This window comes from Haliotis rubra, unplaced genomic scaffold (genome assembly GCF_003918875.1).
Source record: "Haliotis rubra isolate DU_JTF1 unplaced genomic scaffold, ASM391887v1 Scf1504, whole genome shotgun sequence".
NCBI classification, from domain to species: Eukaryota; Metazoa; Mollusca; class Gastropoda; order Lepetellida; family Haliotidae; genus Haliotis; species Haliotis rubra.
In genome coordinates, this window is record NW_025765453.1 from 58,961 (window position 1) to 65,528 (window position 6,568).

A 6,568-nucleotide genomic window follows, 5' to 3' on the forward strand; every position below is an offset into this window, starting at 1 on the left:
GATTGTTGTTGACTTTGCCGATATGGTGCTGTCGTGCCAAGGTTGCATGAATGGTTCCCTGTGTTTACAGAGTAGATGATAAACGTCATAGCTCAACATGGTTCCGTGTTTATAGAGTAGATGATAAACGTCATAGCTCAACATGGTTCCCTGTGTTTACAGAGTAGATGATAAACGTCATAGCTCAACATGGTTCCCTGTGTTTACAGAGTAGATGATAAACGTCATAGCTCAACATGGTTCCCTGTGTTTACAGAATAGATGATAAACGTCATAGCTCAACATGGTTCCCTGTGTTTACAGAGTAGATGATAAACGTCATAGCTCAACATGGTTCCCTGTGTTTACAGAGTAGATGATAAACGTCATAGCTCAACATGGTTCCCTGTGTTTACAGAGTAGATGATAAACGTCACTTAGCTCAACATGGTTCCCTGTGTTTACAGAGTAGATGATAAACGTCATAGCTCAACATGGTTCCCTGTGTTTACAGAGTAGATGATAAACGTCATGGCTCAACATGGTTCCCTGTGTTTACAGAGTAGATGATAAACGTCATAGCTCAACATGGTTCCCTGTGTTTACAGAGTAGATGATAAACGTCATAGCTCAACATGGTTCTCTGTGTGTTTACAGAGTAGATGATAAACGACATAGCTCAACATGGTTCCCTTCCAGAGAAGTGATAAACGTTTCAACAGAGTAGATGATAAACGTCATAGCTCAACATGGTTCCCTGTGTTTACAGAGTAGATGATAAACGTCATAGCTCAACATGGTTCCCTGTGTTTACAGAGTAGATGATAAACGTCATAGCTCAACATGGTTCCCTGTGTTTACAGAGTAGATGATAAACGTCATAGCTCAACATGGTTCCCTGTGTTTACAGAGTAGATGATAAACGTCATAGCTCAACATGGTTCCCTGTGTTTACAGAGTAGATGATAAACGTCATAGCTCAACATGGTTCCCTGTGTTTACAGAGTAGATGATAAACGTCATAGCTCAACATGGTTCCCTGTGTTTACAGAGTAGATGATAAACGTCATAGCTCAACATGGTTCCCTGTGTTTACAGAGTAGATGATAAACGTCATAGCTCAACATGGTTCCCTGTGTTTACAGAGTAGATGATAAACGTCATAGCCCAACATGGTTCCCTGTGTTTACAGAGTAGATGATAAACGTCATAGCTCAACATGGTTCCCTGTGTTTACAGAGTAGATGATAAACGTCATAGCTCAACATGGTTCCCTGTGTTTACAGAGTAGATGATAAACGTCATAGCTCAACATGGTTCCCTGTGTTTACAGAGTAGATGATAAACGTCATAGCTCAACATGGTTCCCTGTGTTTACAGAGTAGATGATAAACGTCATAGCTCAACATGGTTCCCTGTGTTTACAGAGTAGATGATAAACGTCATAGCTCAACATGGTTCCCTGTGTTTACAGAGTAGATGATAAACGTCATAGCTCAACATGGTTCCCTGTGTTTACAGAGTAGATGATAAACGTCATAGCTCAACATGGTTCCCCTGTGTTTACAGAGTAGATGATAAACGTCATAGCTCAACATGGTTCCCTGTGTTTACAGAGTAGATGATAAACGTCATAGCTCAACATGGTTCCCTGTGTTTACAGAGTAGATGATAAACGTCATAGCTCAACATGGTTCCCTGTGTTTACAGAGTAGATGATAAACGTCATAGCCCAACATGGTTCCCTGTGTTTACAGAGTAGATGATAAACGTCATAGCTCAACATGGTTCCCTGTGTTTACAGAGTAGATGATAAACGTCATAGCCCAACATGGTTCCCTGTGTTTACAGAGTAGATGATAAACGTCATAGCTCAACATGGTTCCCTGTGTTTACAGAGTAGATGATAAACGTCATAGCCCAACATGGTTCCCTGTGTTTACAGAGTAGATGATAAACGTCATAGCTCAACATGGTTCCCTGTGTTTACAGAGTAGATGATAAACGTCATAGCTCAACATGGTTCCCTGTGTTTACAGAGTAGATGATAAACGTCATAGCTCAACATGGTTCCCTGTGTTTACAGAGTAGATGATAAACGTCATAGCTCAACATGGTTCCCTGTGTTTACAGAGTAGATGATAAACGTCATAGCTCAACATGGTTCCCTGTGTTTACAGAGTAGATGATAAACGTCATAGCTCAACATGGTTCCCTGTGTTTACAGAGTAGATGATAAACGTCATAGCTCAACATGGTTCCCTGTGTTTACAGAGTAGATGATAAACGTCATAGCCCAACATGGTTCCCTGTGTTTACAGAGTAGATGATAAACGTCATAGCTCAACATGGTTCCCTGTGTTTACAAAGTAGATGATAAACGTCATAGCCTCAACATGGTTCCCTGTGTTTACAGAGTAGATGATAAACGTCATAGCTCAACATGGTTCCCTGTGTTTACAGAGTAGATGATAAACGTCATAGCTCAACATGGTTCCCTGTGTTTACAGAGTAGATGATAAACGTCATAGCTCAACATGGTTCCCTGTGTTTACAGAGTAGATGATAAACGTCATAGCTCAACATGGTTCCCTGTGTTTACAGAGTAGATGATAAACGTCATAGCTCAACATGGTTCCCTGTGTTTACAGAGTAGATGATAAACGTCATAGCTCAACATGGTTCCCTGTGTTTACAGAGTAGATGATAAACGTCATAGCTCAACAAGGTTCCCTGTGTTTACAGAGTAGATGATAAACGTCATGGCTCAACATGGTTCCCTGTGTTTACAGAATAGATGATAAACGTCATAGCTCAACATGGTTCCCTGTGTTTACAGAGTAGATGATAAACGTCATAGCTCAACATGGTTCCCTGTGTTTACAGAGTAGATGATAAACGTCATAGCTCAACATGGTTCCCTGTGTTTACAGAGTAAATGATAAACGTCATAGCTCAACATGGTTCCCTGTGTTTACAGAGTAGATGATAAACGTCATAGATCAACAACGATATTAAAGATTGCTTGTTTGTTTGATGGCCTACTCGTTTGTTGTTTGTTGTTTGTTTTTTGCTCTCTCGTTCGTACATTTAACGTCGTACTCACCAATATTCAAACTATTTGACGGAGGCGTGTAAATATTCCAGTCTGGATCAGGCAATCCTGTGATAAATATCATGAGCATTGATCTGCGCATTTGGGACAGGATGGCATGCACCAAGCAAATCAGCAAACCTGACTACCCTTCTCTTACAAGTATGGGTTGTTGAAGACTAATTTTAACCCGGATCTAAAAAAAATCAAATACAACATATTACTTACTAGCATGTACAAATCAGTGCGGTAGAATCACACAATACATATTTTATTCCCAACAACCTTACAATGCAAAAGACACTCATTGAATGTTTTATTTTGAAAACTATTATTCGCAGTATAATTGCTAAAAATATGAATTCTTGGATTTTTGAAGCGATAAGAATAATGTAATGGTATATGAACAAATGTCATAGGAATAACTTAAAATATCAACAAACAGAGCACATTTGTATTCTGCGTGTTTTATTGAGTGACATTCAAATAATGCAAGAATTTCAATGTGATGCAATGGACGTTGGTGTTTGCATCAGTAGTACAAGACTTATAACATGACAGAGGCTCGGCCACACTGACAATATAGATTAAAGCTAACGAGAGAAAATACATAGGACGCTGCAACAATTGTTATATCTTACGCTTACTACGTGCACGCCTTCTTTAACACATATTACGAGGAATCAGATATCAAAGCTTGAATTAATTGTTGGGTTTTCGATCTGTCGTAATGGGGCTCCTTTCACGAAGGAAGCTTTACTAAGGTAAACCTTAACTCCCATTCTTTAACATTGCACTAAGGTCACCTTAGTGACTTACGATCACCTTAGTGCTTTGTGAAATGAGGCCCTGGATCAGTCAACTGAAAAGTATATCACGTAGCAAGTTTGAGTTGAGGAGCCCATCTTGATCCTTATGCGGTAGTCTCCACTTGGAACCGTTGACAGGTTGACTTCAAACTTAGTGGTTGGAAGTGTGTAGTTTCCCTGAAATACAAATTTAAATTAAAACGAAACTGGATGTGATATGTAAGGAAAAGGAGACAAAACCCATATATTAACCCTCAGACCCATGTTCGAATCCCCACATGGGTACAATGTGTAAAGCCCATTTCTGGTGTCCCCCGCCGTGATATTGCTGGAATATTGCTAAAAGCGGCGAAATGGGTTTCTTGTTCGTGTTATCATCCAATTTAACGGGGGCGGTGGGGTAGCCTTGTGGTTAGAGTTTTCGCTCACACCGAAGACCCTGGTTGATATGAGTGCAATTTGTGAACCTACACTAGACGCCAAAAGAAACGTTACCCTCCTACCTTTATGAATTACTGAAAAACTATCAAAGATATTTTAGAAGGTTTTAGTTTACAAGAAAGCTCAACAACACAGTTTTATGCAAATCACGAAAATAAATTCTCAAATGCATTCATATTTAGGTGAAATGCATCTTTTTCAGAAGAGTTATATTGTCCTATATTCGTCCATACCGAAATAAATCAATAATACGGATTTTGATGTCCAAAAGAAAGGTTGAAATAAAATTCTGCTATTAAACAAGAAACAACTGTTGCAGAGTGTGAAAAAATTGTAAAATAATCATTCCTATGATTTCAGTCTTTAAAACATTTTCTGCTGATTTGCATTAGTGAAAACAAGTAAAACGTGTCTTTGATATTGTGAAAAAATGTTTAGGAACATCTAAAATTATCTTTGTTAACATTTTTGCTTGCAAAGTATCATTTTTCAATTTTTTTGTTTACACATAGCAATATCAATCGCCAAAACGCAGCAATATTCAAGCAGTATTTACATTGATTTCACATGTAGAATGGTTTTATAGGCTATAAAAAGAGCCAAGAAGACATGATCTAATACGAGAAATATGCCACGATTAACAGCTGAAGGGAGTAAAAGAGCCATTGGGACGGTGCAGATTGGGTCGACATACAATGCTGTTGCCAACGCCCTCGGATATCACCGTATCAGGGTTATAAGACTTATTCAGACAGACTGGGGTCACCGTCCACAGACCAAGAAGTGAACGTCCACGCATCACAACGCCAGCTGAAGATAGGTACCTCCGTCATTGAGGAAGGAGGGTATCATTTCTTTTGGCGTTTAGTGTCTTGTGGATGCCCCCGCCCGACTCCAATGTAACAGTTTGTAAAAATATACTTTTATACTTCACTATACACATTTGTTCTAGAAACATATGGGTTGTTAAGAATATGTTGAAAATGCAATCAACACTTACAACTGGGAAGGGACACTTGCAGGGTATTTTGTTTTTTTCTGAAAGCTTGTGGACACGGGATTCGTTCCAGCAACCCACAGAAGTCTCTGTAGCTACATGAACCCATGTTGTTCCTGCATGGTGCTTCTATCGACATGCCCAAGACCTTCTTCCACAGGGTTACGTCAGTCTGGGGAGAAAACATGCAAGACATTCTATTTTCACCCATATCAATTCTTTCAAAATACGGTAGCCTAGTGGTTGAAGCTTTCGCCTTCACACTTCTTTTAATATACGGAAACGTCAATAGAACAGTGTGTCAGTAAGCTCTGAACGGGGATTGTTAACGTAGGTTACCGAAACCGTAGCTTTTCTGATTGTTTTCTGCCTTAGATTTATCGTCGGTCAGTATTAAATTTGGCATCTTAGAAAAAAAAAATATACTGTTCGCTCTAGTACTATGTATAGTGTGATAAAGCACACTTTCGCCCTGATCTATTATAACGTTACAGTACTCGAACGCGAGCGCCCTCATGCTTAAACTATAATAGTTCAGGGCGAAAGTGTGCTATATTACACCATACATGGTGGTAGAGCGAACTGTATTTCTTTAAAATAGCTAACATACTGCCGAAGTGACTCACAGTAAAACTGGATCGTGGTATCTCAGTGGGCTCACACAGAGAAAGTGGAGTACGACAAGGAGTCACACACCAACCTACCTTTTAATGTATGACTTTATATACGTGCAAACATATCATTAAAATCTTTTTTCGCTGCAACCTTGTTCTATCTGAGAGTAAGAGGGGCCATTATAAATTGCCGCGAAGAAGTGATTTAACAGGATTTATGTATCTATCTTGCACATACTCCTTTCATTCACAAATGCTGACATGATACCTTGATGGGTGACTCGGCTCTTTGCAGGTTCACAACCTTGAAAGCAACTTGTATTTCACCCGGAAGTTCGACGGGGTCGGGAGATATCTCTAGGTCCAGTATTCTTGCGGTTTCAGTCATTGTAGGAGAAAGAGGTTAGCTTTTATCTAAGACTGAGGCCCTGTAAATACAATGGAGTTAAATCTGTACTGTGAATATTTTATACGCCAATCAAAGAAGTTATAGAAATCTAAAAAGTATAAATATAGAAATATGGAAACAAATCACAAGGAGTGAGATAGTTTCGTTTTTACTTTTAGCAATATGACATCTGGTGTTCCGAGGTGACATTGTACCCGGGCATTCGTTGTGACGAACCAAACCGAA

General features: G+C 39.3%; 1 long non-coding RNA gene across 1 annotated transcript; it reads right to left on the reverse strand.

Annotated features, from left to right (window-relative positions):
• Positions 1 to 3,919: 3,919 nt before the first annotated feature.
• LOC124270300 lies at positions 3,920 to 6,310 on the reverse strand. The gene is made up of 3 exons (XR_006896721.1): positions 6,203 to 6,310; positions 5,324 to 5,492; positions 3,920 to 4,059 (listed from the first exon to the last, which is right to left on the reverse strand). It is a non-coding gene; the product is annotated as an uncharacterized LOC124270300 (long non-coding RNA).
• Positions 6,311 to 6,568: the final 258 nt, after the last annotated feature.